This window comes from Rhinatrema bivittatum, chromosome 2 (assembly GCF_901001135.1).
Source record: "Rhinatrema bivittatum chromosome 2, aRhiBiv1.1, whole genome shotgun sequence".
NCBI classification, from domain to species: domain Eukaryota; kingdom Metazoa; phylum Chordata; class Amphibia; order Gymnophiona; family Rhinatrematidae; genus Rhinatrema; species Rhinatrema bivittatum.
Genome location: NC_042616.1, coordinates 88,162,105 through 88,183,342, shown reverse-complemented (window position 1 = coordinate 88,183,342; position 21,238 = coordinate 88,162,105).

The following is a 21,238-nucleotide window of genomic DNA, read 5'->3' as shown; positions in this document are numbered from 1 at the left end:
CCATTTTAACTGTTGGGGATTCAAGGCCTTGGCAAACTAAAGATATTCCAAGTTAAGATGATCAGTAAGGACCAAGACTGGGTGAACAGTTCCCTCAAGGCAATGCCTCCACTCTTCTAAAGCAACCTTTATAGCCAGAAGTCCTTGGTCTAGGGTGACATAGTTATGCTCTGAGGGATGATAACAAAGAAGAGAAATGCATAAGGATGGAAATCTTGGCGAGGACCATGTCATTGCAAGAGGTTTGCTCCCAAAGCCATGTTCGATACATCCATTTCTACCACAAATAACAACATGGTGTCAGGGTGAACCAGCAGGGGAGCAGACATACCGGTAAATGCATTCTTTAACTGGCCAAAGGCCTGTTGCACTCCCAGGGGCCAATTGAATTTGGTTGATTTCTTAAACAAAGTCAAGGGTGCCATGATCTTAGTAAAATTCTGGATACATCTACAGTAGAAAGTAGCAAATCCAGTAAAACACTGAATGTCTTTAATGCTCTGTGGGACCTCCCAATGATGTACTGCATCCATGTTCCGGGCATCCATCTCCACTCCCCAGGAAATCAGTATATAGCCTAAGAATTCTGTAGACTACTGGTCAAACAGACATTTCTCAGCTTTAGCATAAAGACTATTTTCTCGGAGGCGCTGTAACACCAGAGTCACATGCTTGGGGTTGTCTGAATAAATCAGGATATCATCAACATATACTACCATGAACAGTTCTAAAATATTCCTGAAGATGACATTAACCAGCATTTGAAATACAATAAGGGAATTTGTAAGTCCAAAGGACATGACCAAATATTTAAAATGTATGGAAAAAATAGTCCAGAAAGAACACATGAAAAAAACATATATAATCCACACAATTTCTTATGAATTGAGAATATTGCCTATTTTTGTATATACCAAGTATTCAAAATGCCCATAATGAGTTTGGAATGTTGTTTTCCACTCATCTCCTGCTCTGATATGCATGAGATTGTAGGCCACTCGTAGATCTAATTTGGAGAAGATAATTGCTTTCAAGACTTGATCTGACAGTTCTGGGATCAGGAGCAGTGTGCAACAATTCTTTAAAGATGGCGCCGGTCATATCCACGCCATTTTTAAAGATGGCGCCGGCCATCCAGTGCTCCTACCATGTGACAGGGGCCGGCCAATGGCATAGATACCCTGTCACATGGTAAGGGCAAAGGGCCATCGGCGCCATTATTAGCACAGCCGACGGCCCGAGAGCAGGAGATTGCTCTCGGCGCCTCCACTGGACCACCAGGTAATTTTAAAACGTTTTTTGGGGGGTCGGGAGGGTGGGGGAGGCTAAGGGGTCAGTTTTAAAGGGTCAGGGTGGGTTTTTTGTTTATCGGATTGGGCGCAGCCGATCAACAAAAAACCAATCGGGCTGGATGATAAAAATTATTTGAATCAGAACTGAACCGATTCCGGTTCCGATTCACATCTCTACTGAATAATAAATCCTTTGAAATGTCCTTGTTTGCCATCAAATTGCTTTTTCAAGGACAGGGTGCTCAAGCATAATGGTTCTGGCTGGACTGGAGGTTACTGAACTGGAGTTTGCTGTAGCTGTGCTAATTGCTGGCACAAGGCCTGACTTTCCACCTGCTTTGCCTGTCCTAAGTACAGAGTTTCTTTGCCTGCTTGCTGATGTGGATAGTCTACTGTCTGCCTGTGGTTTTCTGCTGCTTACTTGCTGTGCCCATAATCTTGCCTTCTTGATGTGGTTTCCAGTCATGGTTCAGCTGGTGTCTCTTCTCATCATGTCTCATATCCTCGTCCTGCTGCTGGTGATTCTACTTATCTCATTCTGCTGCTGGATCCATGCTGCTGTCTTATCTCCTGGGGCTCCTGCTTCCATGTTGCGCTCTTCAGAACTGGTCCTGCTGCCTCCATGCTGTACTCTTTGGTCCTGGTCCTGCTGCCTACATACTGTGCTCGCCGTTCCTGGTTCTACTACCTCCATGCTGAATTCTCCAGTCCTTGTCCTGCTGCCTCCATGCTGTGCTCTCTGGTCCTGGTTCTGCTACCTCCATGCTGCGCTCTCTGGTCCTGGTCCAGCTGTCTGCTATTTGAACTTTGCTGCCATGGCCCTTAGGCTGTCCCATTTGAGTGCACTCTTTCAACATGGACTGTCTTGGCTTTCTCTTGAACTTTGCTGCTGTGGTCCTTAGGCTCTCCCATTTGAGTGCACTCTTTCAACATGGACTGTCTTGGCTTTCTCTTGAACTTTGCTGCTGTGGTCCTTAGGCTCTCCCATTTGAGTGCACTCTTTCAACATGGACTGTCTTGGCTTTCTCTTGAACTTTGCTGCTGTGGTCCTTAGGCTCTCCCATTTGAGTGCACTCTTTCAACATGGACTGTCTTGGCTTTCTCTTGAACTTTGCTGCTGTGGTCCTTAGGCTCTCCCATTTGAGTGCACTCTTTCAACATGGACTATCTGGGCCTTCTCTTTCTTTGCTGCCATGGTCCTTAGGCTGTCTCATTTGAGTGCACAGTTTCAACAAGGACTGTCTGAGCCTTCTCTTGAACCTTTCTGCTGTGACCCTTAGGCATTCCCTTAGCTAATAGATATGTGCAACCCAAGGCGGTGTAGGGATGGGAGCCAGTCTGTTGAAGTCTGCCTGGTCCAAAGCAACAGCAGCCAACATCACTGTCTGCTCTTGGGCAGGTGGCATCTCTATCCTCCACATCTTTGTGAATCCTCCTCAGTTGTCACATTGCAGCCTCTATGAGCTTTATATAGAGGCCACTTTCTGGGATGAAGCAGTATTCTAGCAGGCTGTAAGAAGATGACATCTTTTTTTAAACTGTTATACCTAAAAAAGCTTTTTTATTTAGTGCCTTTCAAGTGGCGTGAGGACACAAGTAAGGGGCCCTATGTAATCTTTTGTGGGTTGATTAGTATCACATCACCTAACACCACACAAGAATTACATGTACACATGTACTCTCTGGGCCTGGCATGTTATCATTGGATATGTTTCTGGTATGTTATCTTATGTGTGTCTGTTAATGACTGTAATTTACTTCTATATCTTATTTACATTGAGCCTTTATTCATGGATGCTCCTTTCCTTTTCCCTTTTGTTATTGTTAACATAAAATTTCAATAAAGAAATTTGAACTAGAAATAAAAATGGTGTCTTCTACCTGGAGGATAGTGACAAAGGGCTTCAATTCAGCACCTTCCTCCGGCATGGCCGGAGCCATTATGATGTATAGCCATACTTGAAAAGTGATGTCACGCTGGAGCTGTCCTCCAGGTGAATGGCACCATTTTTAAAGGATCGAGATACAGGCAGAATCGAGTGGGGATCACTCCTGCCCCTTTTTTATGCAGGATCTAGGAAGGGTATAAGTGGGGGCCAGTGAAGGAGCTCTCCAGTCCTGGCACATTGAAATAAAAGGTGAGGGCTGCAACAGGGCCGAAGATAGGCTCTGGACCAGCTCTAGTTTGGCTCCAGGCCTGTCCCAACCAGTCCCTAACTAGGTCCTGACTATGCTGTAACCATGTCCTGGGCAGGCTCTGGGCTGGCCCTGGGTAAGCTCTGGCTGGGCTGGATTAGCTTTTTGGGCCTTACATGGGGAGTTGGAGGAGAAGAGAGGCCCTGGATGGGCCTGGAGAGGCCCACACGAGTAGGTATGGATCCTGAGGGTTTCCAAGACTATGGAAGCCTGTTTTTTGTTTTTTTTTAATCAGTTTAGTTTTATTTGGTTTGTTTTTTGGGGGCAAACGAACCAAACTGAAAAATATAAACAAATAAAAAAACAATGATAAACTCCCAAAATGAAAAACAAAAAAATGAGGGCTGCACATCCCTAGTCTTCTGCCATTTTGAGAGTGAAAAGGAGAAAACTGACTCATCCAGTCATTATCACTAAGTGCCAGTATAGTTCTACACACTGAAAGGAGAGGAGTTGTGCCAAACAGGTACTAAACAGAAGGAAAGGGGTCTGATTTGTAGAGGTGCAGCATATCAGGAATTCCAGGTACAAGGATATCCCTTAATAGTTAATGGGAGAGACAGACTGCCACAATGGGATTAAGAAGATTTTGACTGCCTGAGTATATTGAGTTTATAAATGGAGTGTACAGATTCTTCACTGCATAAATGTACTAATTGTCAGATTATCATCATCCAAAACATTTTGTTACAGTAGACACTTTACTGGAATACATACTCTGCAAGCAAAGAGTGTTATGTGGGTCCTAGCCATTAAATCCAAAAAAACCTAGATGTGATTCTCCCTCATGTATGGAAATGAACCACATTCAGTGTCCCCCCATCTCAGGCAAGATGGTAGAAAGCAGGGAAACATGAAGAAACACAAGTGTCATAATATCTGAGTAATTTTATGGAGTGGGAGGCGTTGATATGATGGATGTTATAAAATCAAATACTAGTGGAGAAGGCAAAAACAAATTCTTTAGCTTTAATTACAGTATAATGACATTTTTAAAGGTAATTTTAATAGCACATTATATTTCTTTGATAGAATATATTTCTAAAATAAAGTACATGATCTTTTCTGTAACTGTCTTAATTATATTACTTAGCTAATGACAAAAGGATTGTTAAGCTAAGGCATTTTATTTAGAGGCTTGAATGAAGTACTTTCTGAGAAAAAGTGATAAAACAAGTCAAATGTAATTAGTCTTAGCAAAATGAGTTAAAAATATTGACTGACTATATTGGCTAGGGCTTGCTATCCATATACTTTTATAGATGACACGACAACTGTGCGTGAAACCCAAGACGGATCACAATTTGAGCAAACTGATGAGGAGGAAAAAACGCTCACTTTTATCTGGAGCCAATTGATCCTTGCACTCATTTACAGCAGCTTAAACAGCAGAGGATAAAGAAGCTGCTGCTCAGAGCCAAGAGACACCATCAGAAACTCCTCCTCCTATAATGGAATCAGAGCTACTCCAATTCCTGAAGCAGCTTATGGTTGTCAAGAACAATGACTTCTAGCAATAAAATCTTAAGAGCTTCAAGAGGCTTTCAGAATACAACAAAAGCAAAATGTAAGCTGGCAAAGAACAGAAGAAAACCGTTGCCAAAAAGGAAAGTTAACCTGGAATGAGCAATTACTCAGAAGTCCACACACATCAGGCAATAGGAGAGAGACTGCAGACAGCATTAGAATTCATAAGGAAATACTTGACTATCAAACTTCTGTGATTGAGTTCGATGCTATGGTAGTCAAAACAAAAAGTGATCAGTGCGGCCACAGCATAATCATCAACACCTCCCAAAAGGCCAAGAAGGTTATCATTCTATCTAGAACCAGAAGATTCCCAGGTCCTGCTAGGTTAATGATTGAAACCTACCAAAAAGAAACAAATAATCAGCCCTATAATTGGAATGAGGATTGTGCTCAGTGCTCAATCTGTTGGTTTATTACAGAGTGAGGAGTAAGAGAGAATAGAATTTGGAAGACTAAGGACCTAATTCACCAAATCTTTTTATCTATTCTGTGCCTATGGGAAAAGACGGAGCAATCAGGCCTTAAGTACGTCTGGGGAATGATTACATTGGTATAAGGATAGAAGGTTATTTGTTTATATATATATAACTATACCTTGATTTATTCCCCTTTTACTTTTTTTTTTAAAGGCATATGTACTAAAGATTTTCTACCAATTTGCATATGGAATAATACTTAGTACAAAGGGCTCTTAGCATCCCCTTATCCTATTTCCCCTTTTTAAAAATACATTCTTGCTCCTATATGTGACTGTTTGTATATGTAACTTCCCATAGGGGACATAAAATAAAAGACTCTGATTCTAGGTTTTGGAGCCTCACACCACTCTATGGGTTCATCAAAAACTCACAATTGGTCAAACAAATGGAATAGCAGACATGGCCTAGGGGCAAGGGCTGCATTTCTGTTGCTGGATAGGGAAAAGTACCACTTCCTCCCTTTCCCCTATAGGATCATCTGACTACACCTCCAACTGCAACAAATCCTTCACTCTTCTCTTCCTTTGAATACTTATGAACCTATCTCCTGGGAATAAGTAAACAGTCTCACTCAAAGGGTATCTTCAATAAACAATTATTTGTATTCGGGAGTAACCAAAAGTTAAATGCACAATAATAAAAATAGTTACAAGAAGATGTTTCACAAAGATGCACAACTAAAATTATTATGCAGTTACATTTCCTCTTCTTCTAGTGTGGCATTAAAATCAGATTTTCAAATATCTTGTGAGTTCTAGTCCCTTCTCAAATAAGTTTCATCAGTACTCAAATTAATTCACCAAATTCTTCTTAGTCATTTTTTCAGCAGTTCCAATCAACAAGATTCTGGATAGTCCCTACGTCCATTCTCCCCTTAGGCTGCTCCTAGGCAAAGCCTGGGATCCTGGACTGATTACTCCAGATTTCTGAGTAGCATGGCCTTTCTGAGCTGACAACACCAGCAGACCCACAAGGAATCCCTGTTGACCACTCAATGCCATCTCTCATGTCTCACTACAGAGCAGAAAGAGCTCACTCCAACTCTGAGTATTAGTTTATATTGAAAGAGAGCAGAATTCCCTAGAGTTTTTGTTGCCCACTGTTATTTAAAAAGGAATGCAAACACTTCCCCCACACTGATATAAAAGAAAAGTTTCCTTTAACTAAAGGTAGAGGTTAAGTGACAAAATATCAGAATCAAGCAATTTTCTAGTGGCAAGGATCTATTTTAGGGCCAGGACCACATGTAGTAGTTTTGGTTATACTGCATATATGCATCCCCTATCTGCCAGCCAGTAGAACTTAGGAGCATATCAGGGAGCTGAGGGACCTTTATATATCCCATGCTCCTGAATCCTTTTCAGGGGTGGTGAATTCTTTCAGGGCCCTTAGGGGTTATGGGAAATCCTACTTATCTCCCAGTGGAAATAAAGGCACTACCATATAGTCTGATGATATCCCAAAATAAATCCTTTTACTTGGGTTCTTGATGCAGATGAATAACTTGTAAGATGATACATTTGCATCTGGAGCAATCCATACAGAAATCAAAAATACAAAATGAGAATCAATTTCAAGGGCACCCTTTCTTCCAGTTCCCTCACAGTGTACTGTTTGGAGATGTCACTCCTCTGGGATTTTTCCCATATTGGTACCTGCTTTATGTTGTGTAGAGCACTGTACTGATGAAATTGGATAAATCTCCTATAGAGTTACAAGTGAGCCCCTGCTGACTCTCTCTAAGCAGCAGTTTGTTAGCAGGTTTCCAAGCCTGGAAGACTTTCCTTTCACTCCTGTCTGAAAATCTACTGCTTATAATGGTAATCTTTAGAGATCAATATTCAGAAAAGCAGTGAGTAGAGAAGTTATCCAGCTAAAGTTAGCCAGATAATTTGTCTCAATATTCAACGGGAGAAGTCTCCTGCTGAATATACTCACCTAAAATTATCTGGGTAATGGCACCTGGATAGCTTTAAACTTAACTGGATATATTTTGAATATAACCAAGTAGGATTATTTATTTATTTATTCTATTTCTAATCTCTTATATACCGCACACGCAGAAATCAGTGTACAACATAATCATAAAGCAGTGTAAAAGTATAAAAGTACAATAAGAATATAAAATAATAAAATCCTAAAATAATACAAAACAATACAGATCCATCAACAGCCCGATCACTGAAAATAGCCTTTTTCTATGAGCCACCTTACAATTTCCAGACTGAGGGGACCTGTACCAAAGCTCCATGAAATGGCCTAAGGTTACGCTTAGGAGCATAGCTCTTGACCTGTTTCTGCAAATAGATAGCTCCTGTGCCTCGCACAGCCTTAAAACATCAACATCATGATTTTGAACTTAATTCTCTCCCTAATTGGGAGCCAGTGAAGAAGCCTTAGAAAAGGCTTAGCACTCATCCTCCTTGGATACTGAAAAAATTAGCCTTGCCTCATATTTTGTATTTTTATTTATTTATTCGTTTTTATATACCATCATTCGGTTTAGCCATCACAACAGTTTACAGAATCAAAACAACAATCAGATAAATTATACATAGTTGCAAAAGAAGAAAACAATAACAATAGTGAAATGATAGGTAGAGGAGGATGGTGGGGTGAAAGAGGGGGAGAAGGGAAAGATGTAAAAAAGGAAAGTAACAAAAATAGTATTAATTCATCTTAAAGGAGGGCTTCATATTAAATTTCTGAAATTGTAATACTTAAGGTTGATGCCAGTTGTAGTTACTGTTTTTTTCTTGTTTGGGTTTGAATGGTTGGATTGATTGTAAATGGATTGTTGTTAAAGATGATCATTGATGCAGACTGTATGGAAGAGGAAAGTTTTTAGGTCCTTCTTGAACTTTTTGATGTTAGATTGAGTTCTTAAATAAGGCGGTGGAGAGTTCCATTTTTTTGGGGAAGCAATGGAGAATGCTTTGTTTCTAGTAGTTGATAGTCGAGCATCTTTAATGGGAGGAATTTTTAGACAAGAAGTGTTGTTAGAGCGAAGATTTGTTCTGGTAATTTGTGGAGTGATTTTTTAACCAGTGTGTTTATGATGATCGGCATGTATTAATTTGTGAGTGATGATCAGGATCTTATAATCTACTCGAGATTTAATAGGAAGCCAATGAAGTGACATTAGTATTGGGGTGATGTGAACATATTTTTTTGTTCCTGTTAAAATTCTAGCTGCTGAATTCTGAAGAATCTGCAGAGGTTTAATGCTTGTTGATGGGAGGCCAATCAGAAGAGAATTACAATAGTCTATTGTTGAGAAAATTATAAGTTGCAAGACGGTTCTGAAGTCCGTTGAATTTAAAAAAGGTTTTAAACATCTGAGAACTAGGAGCTTATGATATCCTTCTTTGATTTTAGTTGTTATGTGTATATTGTAGTATAGGTTCCTATCCATGATAACTCCAAGATTTCTGGCGTGATTGACAGGGGTAATAAAGTTGATTTGATTGTTAGTGGTGAATTGAGGTGGTGGAATTACGTTGGGTTTTTTGTTCATGATAATTCAGTTTTATCAATATTGATTATTAGTTTTAAATTTGAAAGGAGTTGTCTTAGTGCATCAAGAATCATGGAAGTATCTTTGTATGTTTCAATGGATTTTTTTTATAGGAATAAGAAGTTGTATATCATCTGCATAGAGGTAGTATGTTATTTGAAGATCATCTAGTAGTTGGCAGATTGGTAAAAGGTAAATATTAAAGAGAGTAGCAGATAATGCAGATCCTTGTGGTACTCCAGTTTTGAGGTCAATTTTCTTTGATATGTTATTATTGAATGAGACTTGGTAGCTCCTGTAGTTAAGAAATGATGTGAACCATTGTAGAGTATTGCCAGCTAGACCAATTTCTGATAATCGGTCTAGAAGTATTTGATAATTTATAGTATCAAATGCTGTGGAGAGGTCAAGTAATACAAGTAAGTATTGTTTTTCATTGTCAAAACCTCTTAATATGGTATCATTTAATGAAAGAAGGAGTGTCTCGGTATTGAGGTTTTTTCTAAAACCATATTGGTTTGGAGATAATATATTGTTTGATTCAAGGTATTTGTAAAACATTGTAAAACCTGAATTCATGGTAGCAATGTATCAGGCAACCCCACCAGCATCCCATTACAATAACAAGTGAAACCAAGACCTGAAATACAGATGGTCTTAAGCTGACCCTCAATTTATGTAACTGACGCAGTTTTAAAAATTAACTTCTTGCCATTTTTGGAATATTAGGCTCCCTAAAAATCCCCAAATTCCTAACTGTTGTGGATATTCTAATTTTTTTGTACCTTTAATAGTCAAAGTAATAGAAGGAGACATTTCAATCCCATCAGAAAGTTACAACCACTCACATTTATCCTCATTTAAAATCAGTTTATTCTTATCTAACTAACTACCTATTATTTCAACCCATCATTACTCTTACTGACTCACACAAGTCCTCTAGGTCAAATGCACTTGTCAAATCTAACAATATCAAAGACACTGGTATGCTCTTATCCCTAAATTGGATCAACATATCATTTATAGCTACTAATGTCATCTTTGTACTATAGCCCTTCCTAAACCTGGATTGACATTCATCTAATTCGCCAACCTCCTTCATATAATGAGATAACCTAGTACAAACTGCTTTTTCTATAATTTTAGTAAAAAAAAAAAGCACTATGGCTATAGGTTTATAACTGTACAATTGTCTCTGGCCAATGTATGATTCTTCAACAATGGAAAAATCACAGTCTGTTTCAATTGATCCAACAGATGACCTTCATAAAACTATGAATTCACAATTCTCAAGACCTCCTTCTGAAGATCTTCAGGCAACAATTTTACTAAAGAAAACCCAGAGAAGAGTCAAATTGATGAGTCATACCCCTACATTTAGACAAAATCCCTTAACTCCTTCCCCCCAACTGGATAAAACTCCTCTAGGCCCATGCTTTCTTCTACTATGGACTCTGTGATCACACTCAATTTATCCTCTCACAGCTCCACCTTAACCTCAATTTCTTGATTCAACTGTCTCCTAAATCCTTCGATTTTCTTCATTTTCACAAAACAATTCCCATCCAAAATCTCATGAATAAATCGCATAGGGGCATAAAAAATTCCCAATGAGCATCTGAACAATTCCAAAATTCTCCCATAGTCTATTCTCAGCCTGCTCAAAAACAATTTTCTTTGCATGACTTATCTAGACATAATAACAATTAGTTAATTTACACCAACTCATCCTACCCTCCCAACCATAAGACTTCACTCATCTCTTCTCCAATGTCCTAACCTCTCTTCGCAGATTCCTAATTCAGGGGAGAATCAAGGGGGCGGATATCCTTTGACTCTTACCTAAAATTTAACAGGTGCAACTGCCTCTATTTTCCCAATTGGAAAATACTTTTTATCAGGGATTACATCATGACCCTATTACATTTATTTATTAAAATATTTATGGTACACAATGCTAAGAGGATTATAGGCAATTTTAAACACACAGACATAGAACACCAATAAAAGTAAGTTAAAAATAATTAAAATTCTACATTAAGAATAAATACAGCATAAAATTTCTTTACAAAACAATCCCATCTCAAAGAAAATCACTGGTAACCTATTTGTAATCAGGAAGCATTGAATGCAGAATGCAGATTGAAACAAATATGCTTTCAACTGTTTCTGAAATATTTTTATGTCATCTAGACAATGTAAATAATTAGGAAGCTTATGCCATAGCACTGGTCTTATCACTGAGAATGCATGAGAACGAGTGTCTTGTAAGCAAACAGTTCTCAGTGAGGGAACCTGTAATAATTTTCCTGTGAGCATAAAGAGTGAGCAGGACAATATGCTTCAAGCAAATTAGATAAATAAGATGGATTGTTCAGTTTTAAGATCTTAAATGCAAGAACCAAAACTTTTAATTCAACTCTTTGCTTCACTGGAAGCAAAGAGTTGTAATTATAGGCCTATATCAACTTTATCATTCATGGCGAAAGTCTTAGAATCTCTGGTGCTGAAGCACCTGGAAGATTTTGTTGATGAAAATTAATGGTTTTCTCAGAAAGTCATGAATAAACAATTACAATATAGTAAAAGTCCTATATCAATACAGCACTAACTGCCTGTACTTGAACAATAAAAACCTGAAGTATAAAAAAAAAGGCATCAATGCAAATATCACCAATATCCCCCGGTCATCGACCTCTACGTTGTGAAATGAGATAGGGATCAATTATAATAACTGCAAAATATGTCAAATCCCCTACTCCAAATGTTAGGTATTAGATAGCGCTATGGTAATATGACCTTCATAATAGGCGTCATAGTGTGGTAATTCTTACCATTTTATCACTCTGCCTTATGCTTAATCATTGGTCAGTCCATTTTTTATAATATTTTCCGTGTGCTAGTGCTCCGTGTATTAAAACGTTAACTTCATTAGTACAAAACTTGCAGTCTTTTGTTGATACTTATCTTAACTTAGATGTAATTTCTTTGCATGTTATTAGCCCGAGACTCTCCTCACAGATGGTCCGTAGCAATGCGACCAATCTCACATCGCTTCTCCGGTGTCTGTGCCCGACACTGTACAGGGTTTCGGACGTGCGTCGTCCTTCCTCAAGGGCAAGAATCTACGCCGCAAAGAAATGTTTTAAGTATAGTATGTTTTAGTTTTGTTGTTAAAACATTTCTTTGCGGCGTAGATTCTTGCCCTTGAGGAAGGACGACGCACGTCCGAAACCCTGTACAGTGTCGGGCACAGACACCGGAGAAGCGATGTGAGATTGGTCGCATTGCTACGGACCATCTGTGAGGAGAGTCTCGGGCTAATAACATGCAAAGAAATTACATCTAAGTTAAGATAAGTATCAACAAAAGACTGCAAGTTTTGTACTAATGAAGTTAACGTTTTAATACACGGAGCACTAGCACACGGAAAATATTATAAAAAATGGACTGACCAATGATTAAGCATAAGGCAGAGTGATAAAATGGTAAGAATTACCACACTATGACGCCTATTATGAAGGTCATATTACCATAGCGCTATCTAATACCTAACATTTGGAGTAGGGGATTTGACATATTTTGCAATCAATGCAAATATTACATCAGATGCTAAAACACCAATACACCGCCTATTAGGAAAACAGAACAAGCCAAGCTGCCTAAAAATGCCCATAAAATAAATAGATTTACCTAAAATTGTTGTAGAAGAGCTTTTGAAACTATGTAGGCCCCTTTTCAAATGTCAGATTAGAGATATTCACATCTAAAGACAGGCCATATTTTGTTTCAATAGTTCACTCACAATAAAAAGCTATCACAGCTGGCCAAGAATACAGTTTACCACAAGAGAGAAATCTGCCATATCAAAACAACACTAACTCCCAGAACTCAAGCAGTAACAACCCTATCCGGGAAAAAAATACCACAGCAATTATTACATCAATAAAACACACATAAAGGCACTCTCTCAAACTCAGTGGTTCTCTCTTCTTCACTCACATATATATATTAAAGGCATGCTCTCACATTCAGTGACTCTCTCCCATTCTTATACACAAACATGGGCAATCTCACACTCAGTGACTCTCACTCCTCACATACATACAGGCAGTCTCTCACACTTGGTGTCTCTCTTTCCCTCATACACAGACACTCTCACACTCTGGCTCTTACACACACTGGCAATTTCTCTTACAAAAAAGGCACTCTCTTACACTGGAAACCTTTCTCTCACACATATACACACTTAGTAAGTCTCTGGCTCTATCTCTCTCTCCTACACACCCAGCCAGATACTCTCTGTGCATAAGTATGCCTAGGTAGAAAATGAAAAGAATGGCTGGGTTGACTGATCATGTACTGACAGGCTGCTTAGTGATGTAATGAAAGAAAGAGTAGGGAGAGAACTATAGAATTCCTGACTGCGCCTGTCCTTTTTTACCCTGACTGAGCATGTATAGCACTAAGGGAACCACTGCCCCCCCCCCCCCCAATAAAGAGGGTTAGAATTGAATGCCAACAGCAAAGATTGAATTTTGACTCCATGACCTGGATGTGTGCATTATAGAAGGTGTCTTCTATAATGCACACATCCAGGGGTGGGGCTCAATTGGGGAGGAATGGGAGGGTGTGGATTAGCAGGCTTGTAAATAGGTGTGTGGGTTGAAGGAGGGGATGTAAGAGATGATAAGTTGGGGAAGGTAGTAAGCATGTAGGTTGGGTGCCGGTGGTGTAAGTAGTGGGTGGGGGTTGGGGGTGGGGAGGTGTGGAGTAGTTGATAGGTGTTGGGGTTAGGTTGAGTAGGGGTGGTGATATGTGTTGGGATAAGAATGAGTTGAGGGTGAGGGTATGAATTTGGGGAAAGGTGAGTATATGTCTGTGTGGGCAGTATTTCTCCCTTGTACCCTCTACTTTATCACTATACTCTCCCCCCCCCCCCCCCACCGTGTATGGGGGTAGGATTGATGTGAGTGGTGTAAAGGTATGAGTGGGGGCCTCCTCCTCCCTGATATCCCCCTCCCTTTATGTGTGTGTGTGTGTGTGTGTAGGTGGGATGTAGTTGGAGACTGTGTATATTGGGGTATGACTATGTGGGAGTGGTAGTAGTGGGGTGTGGAGGTGTATATGTGTGTACACACACTATTTCCCCTTGCACTCCCCACTCTTCTCCCCCCGTGTGGGTGGGTGGGTGTGGGGGTATGTGTTGGGGTAGGAGTAAGGGCAAGGGTGAGGGTAAGTTATATTGTATTTCTTTGAAACTGATTGTAAACCGTTGTGAAGGTCCCTGATGTAATGGTATAGAAAAGCAATAAACCTGAAGTGGTTTTGTGTGTCGGGGTGGTACATGAACTATTTCCTTCTTGCAATCTCCACTTTCCTTCCTCTCCTTTCCTTCCCTCTGTGTGTGTGTGTGTGGGTTTGTGTGGTTAGAGGGTTTTATTTATTTATTTAAAAAAATCTTTAGTCTGCTAAATTCAAACAAGTTGTCCATTGCAGGTAACTCTAAAACATACATTATATCCCATTTCCAATGTTAAAACCTTCATAAAACAAATACATGAAAGACTCTGCAAAATACAAACATTTCATCATTTTTTAAAAAGATTTTAGGTCCTCTACCTACCGATTTCATTTGGAAGACTATTCAAAATTGTAGGCACTGCAAAAATAAATAAATAAATATATATATATATTTTTTTTTTTTTTTCAGCCTGGTCTTCTGAAACCTATAATCCTTAGATGAAGGAACAACTAACTGGCAGGCACCTATTAACCGTAAAGCTCATCGTGAGATGTACAGTACCATTTCAAAATATGTTCCTTATAGAGCAGTTTGTAGGTGTTTATGAGATGGGGATGAGGGAGTGCATGCACTCTTTCTCCCTTGAAGTCTATACTTTCTCCAGTCCCCCCCCCCCTCCCCCAGTGTGTTTTCAGGGTAAGGAAGTGTGTGTGCTTTGTAGTTTGCCAGAGTTGTCTGTTTCCTTCTCCACTGTGCATGAATGTGCATGTGAGGGGGACAGTGGGGTGAATGGGTGTGGTGTATGCAAAGGAGTGAGTGGGTATTTGTGTGTCTGTGTGTGCGTGCTCTCTCCCCTTTCCTTTCCTCTCCTCCCTTTCCCATCTACTGCATATGTGTGTTTTTGTGGGAGGGAGGAGGTAGGTGGTGTGTGGTAGGTGTTTGTGAGGTTGGTGTTGGAGGAAAAGTAGGGGGGAGAGTGTTGGAGTGAGTTAGGTGTGTGGGGGTACCCCCTATTCCTTCTACCCCATTGTGTATGTGTGTAGGTTGGATGTAGATGGGGTGTGTGTCAGGGGTGGAGATGTATGTACAAGCTCTTTGTCCCCTTACACTCTCCACTTTCTCCTCTATTCCCCTATCTCATGTGCGTGTTGGGGTTGTTGTTGGTGTATGTATGTGGTTTAAGGGGCTGTGGTGAGTGATATGGGGGTGCTCTGGGGTGTGTATGAGTAGTCTGTGTGTGTGTATAGAGCACTCTTTCCCCCTTGTGCTTTTCACTTTGTCCCTCTCCCTCCTGGATGTGTCGGGGAGGGAAGGAGTGTGTTTGAGTATGCTTCTCTCCCCTTGCACTCTCTGTTTTATCTCTCTCTTCTATCCCAGCACTCTCCACTTTCTCTTCCTACCTACTTTCTTCCTCCATGTGTGTGTTAATGTGTGAGGAGTGTGTGTTGTGGGGTTTGTAAGAGGGGGATGTGTGTGTGTCAAGGAATGTGTATGTGTGTCAGGGTTGTACTCATTCCCCCTTGCACTGTCCTCTTTCTCTTCCTCCTTATATGTATAGTTGGGGTTATGTGTTACAGGTGTGAGAGTGGAAGGTGAGTATGAGAGGCTTCTAGGAAAAGTAAAAAGTCATGGGATAGGTGGCGATGTCCTTTCGTGGATTGCAAACTGGCTAAAAGACAGGAAACAGAGAGTAGGATTAAATGGACAATTTTCTCAGTGGAAGGGAGTGGGCAGTGGAGTGCCTCAGGGATCTGTATTGGGACCCTTACTTTTCAATATATATATAAATGATCTGGAAATAAATACAACGAGTGAGATAATCAGATTTACAGATGATACAAAATTGTTCAGAGTAGTTAAATCACAAGCAGATTGCGATAAATTGCAGGAAGACCTTGTGAGACGAAAATTGGGCATCAAAATGGCAGATGAAATTTCATGTGGATAAGTGCAAGGTAATGCATATAGGGAAAAATAACCCATGCTATAGTTACACAGGGGTAGATTTTAAAAAAGTGCGCCTTCGCGTACTTTTGTTGGCGCACCAGACGCCAACAAAAGTACGCTGGATTTTAGTAGATACACGTGTAGCCGTGCGTATCTGCTAAAATCCTGGATCGGCGCGCGCAAGGCTGCCGATTTTGGGCAGCCGGCGCGCCCCGAGCCGCACAGCCTGTCTCCGTTCCCTCCGAGGCCGCTCCGAAATCGGAGCCCTTTCGCCCTCCCCTCACCTTCCCCTCCCTTCCTCTACCTAACCCACCCCCCCACCCCCCCGGCCCTATATAAACCCCCCCCTACCTTTATCCCTGGATTTACGCCTCCCGGAGGGAGACGTAAATCTACGCGCACCAGCGGGCGGTTCCGGAGGGCGCGGCCACGCCCCCGGACCGCCCCGGCCTGAAACCACGCCCCCAAAACGCCGCGTCCTGCCCCCAAAACGCCACGCCGATCGGCCCCGCCCCGACATGCCCCCGACACGCCCCCCTTGAAAAACCCGGGACTTACGCGAGTCCCAGGGCTCTGCGTGCGCCGGCAGGCCTATGGAAAATAGGCGCGCAAGGCCCTGCTCGCGTAAATCCGGGCGGATTTACGCGAGCAGGGCTTTTAAAATCCGCCCCACAATGTTAGGTTCCATATTAGGTGCTACAACCCAAGAAAGAGACCTAGGCGTCATAGTGGATAACACATTGAAATCGTCGGTTCAGTGTGCTGCGGCAGTCAAAAAAGCAAACAGAATGTTGGGAATTATTAGAAAGGGAATGGTGAATAAAACGGAAAATGTCATAATTCCTCTGTATTGTTCCATGGTGAGACTACACCTTGAATACTGTGTACAATTCTGGTTGCTGCATCTCAAAAATGATATAATTGCAATGGAGAAGGTACAGAGAAGGGCTACCAAAATGATAAGGGGAATGGAACAGCTCCCCTATGAGGAAAGACTAAAGAGGTTAGGACTTTTCCGCTTGGAGAAGAGACGGCTGAGGGGGGATATGATAGAGGTGTTTAAAATCATGAGAGGTCTAGAACGGGTAGATGTGAATTGGTTATTTACTCTTTTGGATAATAGAAAGACTAGGGGGCACTCCATGAAGTTAGCATGTGGCACATTTAAAACTAATTGGAGAAAGTTCTTTTTTACTCAACGCACAATTAAACTCTGGAATTTGTTGCCAGAGGATGTGGTTAGTGCAGTTAGTATAGCTGTGTTTAAAAAAGGATTGGATAAGTTCTTGGAGGAGAAGTCCATTACCTGCTATTAATTGAGTTGACTTAGAAAATAGCCACTAGGGATGTGCAGAGCAAAAGTTTAAGTTCATATATCCATATGTCCAAAGTGGGTCCCATTTGCGGTCAATATGGACATAAACAGAATTCAATGAGTTGAGTATATGTCCATATGTGCAAATAAAAATTTAAACCCCTCACCCTCCTTAATCCCCCCCCCCCCCCAAGACTTACCACAACTCCCTGGTGGTCCAGCGGGGTCAGGACGCCATTTCTGACCAACTTTGCAAGGAGCACGTGACGTCGGCGTCACGTCGGAGTGACGCGGCGTCACGTGATTCCCCGCGGGTTCGCGCTGGAACGCTCGTTCGGCCCAAAAGGAACTTTTGGCTAGCTTGGGGGGGGCCTCCTGACACCCCCCAAGCTGGCCAAAAGTTCCTTTTGGGCCGAACGAGGGTGCCGGAGGGAACTCGCGGGGAATCACGTGACGCCGCGTCACTGCGACGTGGGGCCGACGTCACGTGATTCCCCGTGGGGTCGCTTCCGGGATCCTCGTTCGGCCCAAAAGGAACTTTTGGCCAGCTTGGGGGTGTCAGGAGGCCCCCCCAAGCTGGCCAAAAGTTCCTTTTGGGCCGAACGAGGATCCCGGAAGCGACCCCGCGGGGAATCACGTGACGTCGGCATGACGCGGCGTCACATGATTCCCCACGAGTTCCCTCCGGCACCCTCGTTCGGCCCAAAAGGAACTTTTGGCCAGCTTGGGGGGGCCTCCTGACCCCCCAAGCTGGCCAAAAGTTCCTTTTGGGCCGAACGAGCGTTCCGGCGCGAACCCGCGGGGAATCACGTGATGCCGCGTCACTCGGACGTGGCGCCGACGTCACGTGCTCCTCGGAAAGGCTTTCAGAAATGGCGTCCTCGCTGGATCACCAGGGAGTTGTGGTAAGTCTTTGGGGGGGGATTAAGGAAGGTGAGGGGTTTAAATTTTTATTTTGGATCAACAATCGCGATTTCCAACTTATTCAACATAGCTATGTTGAATAAGTTGGAAATCCGATCGTTTATGTCTTATCACTTTTTTAAGTTAAAAAAAATAAATAAGTAGCGTTTTACATTTATGTTCAATACGAATGCACACCCCTAATAGCCACTGCTAGCAACGGTAACAAGGAATAGACTTAGTTTTTGGGTACTTGCCAGGTTCTTATGGCCTGGATTGGCCACTGTTGGAAACAGGATGCTGGGCTTGATGGACCCTTGGTCTGACCCAGCATGGCAATTTCTTATGTTCTTATGTAGGCATGGGAACACCACATCTTATCTCTGGTTATAAACAAGAAAGATCTTTTTTTTTTTTTTGCAGTCCTGCTGGGTAAATGTGACTTGGATTGGCCACTATTGCAGAAAGAATACTGGGCTTATTAGACTAGTTCTGACCTGGTATAGCATTTCTTATTATGTTCTTAGGCTTGTATTTGTTAAATTGTAGCATTAATTAGCATAGGTGTACCTGTGGAATGAAAGTTATGCTATTTACACAGGGTCATTAGACAAGCTTAGGCAATCTTAACTTATAATGATTTCCTCCTGCTTTATGGACATATATATGTATACTTCGAGATCTAGAGAATCTGACTGGAGACCAGGTCGCAGTTGACGAACTCCAGCTTTAACAATAATAGAGAAAAGAAGAATTATACTGATGAAATAAAAAAATATGAACAAATCTAACACATTTCTTTTAAGCATGAATTAAGAAAAATGCCTTTACCAGTGTCTTTCAGTGCATTGTTAAAGAACCTGAACTCTTTCCATGGACTGATAATGAAACCAGCTGACACAACAAATAAATATAGAGGCTGACGAATGAAAGAGCAATATTGTTTGCAAAAGAGATTTTGTGCCAAAAATAGCATAAAATGCACAAAAACATTCATATTAATATTTTGATTGAAGTTTGCAAGAAAACCCCTTTTGTAAAATATTTTTGCAAAAAGTGGGCTTTGTAGCAGAAAACGTTCATGCATAGTCCGCTACATGCGAAAGTTTATTCAGATTCCCCAGTAATTAGCTGTTGTGATATAAAATCATGTAAAGCTGCTCACTACTGGGGAAATTAGTAAAAACGGGCCTGGGAGAAAGGCTTTGATGATCTGTTTTTGCAAAAGAAAAACAAATCCTCAAAAATGTGTTATGACCAGCCCAGGGAAGGCCCTCATTGAACATGAAGGCCCTCATTGAACATTATCAGCTGGTTTCATTAACACAGTTCCTCTTAATTTCTTTCTCTCCTAGCTCTTCACTACCTTTCTCCTTCCCGCATCTTCTGCGCTTACTGTCACCTGGCCCCCATCCTCTCCTCATTCCACTCCTGCTCCACCTCCCCCCTCTCTGTTTTTTGTAATTTCTCCTTCTCGCTTTCCAAAGTTGATTGTGAACTGGCATGATATGTCCTATGAATGTCGGTATATTTTAAAAGCATTTAAATAAATAAATAAATAATGATGGCATGATGGTTTAAACAGGCCCCCTGTCCTTAAGGGGCCATGTGGTCCTTCTCTCCTCTTTGCCGTCCCATATTAAAAAGTCCGTGATGGTGCTAATGCCCCCCTGTAGCCCGCAAGCCTCTAGTGGGCGAAAAAGGTTACAAAGCTAAACTTGTCCCTTTGTCCCTCCCAAAATAGTTAAAACAATGATGGTCAAACCTCCCAGACCCCTTAGACCCCTAAGCTTACCCAATAGTTGGGGGTGGGGAGACCTTCTGTGGGCAGAAGCAATGCCCACTCACGCCTGTGAATTTGGATCCTTTTTCCAAAATGGCGCTGGCTGACCGATTAAGCCCATGCAAAGTGCCTTAAAGTTAAAATAAATAGTGAAGCTTCCCAGGAATAGCAGCCAGCATGAAAAATTAGACCTATTAAATGATAGACTTCTATCCAGCACTCAGCTATGTTACAATGTACCAATGATTAGATGTTTTTCAGTTTAATCCATCTGTCAGCAGTGATAAGCAGTGTTTAAAGTGAAAAAGCATCCAAGGCACTGGAAAAAAACAATCCAGAATGAATAGGGCAGGTAAGCAAGATATGTTACCTGTGCTCTGACAGCCAATACATCTTTTTTTTCTGTCTCTTCTCCTTTCTCCTGTCTTATTGCCAACTAAACTATAACTGTTAGTCCTTTAAAAATGTTGGTACACAGTAAGACTAAATTCACCCAGATTCAGGACTGGCAGAAAGTGATTTCTGGAGGAAAGTGATTCTTTGACTTTGGATACAATCCTGGTTCTAATTGCTGCACTAGATATTTCCTAGATTTACTTTTGTAAAACCTTTGTTACGATTTCACATGAAAGACAGGTAAACAAATTAACCGGTGTGGAAACAGGACAAAAAGTTGTTAGCTGAGTGAGAAACTGGTTAAGCAACAGAATGCAGAGAATGGTGGCAAAGGGAATCTGCTCTGGGGAAGATAAAGTGACTGGCGGGCTACCTGACGGCTCGCTGCAAAGACCAGTATACAGAAATATAGAATCTAACGGCAGATAAGGACTGTAAAGCCCATCAAGTCTGCTCACTTTGAGGTCGATTTTAAAAGGAGCACGCGCACGTCCATGTGTGCACAGTTCATGGTGCCAGCATGTTATAAAATCTGATGGCCCGTGCGCACATGCATGCCAGATTTTAAAATCCATGCATGCAAGGGGGGGGGGGGGGATTTTCCCTAAATACGCGTGGTGATGCAATCGAGCCTC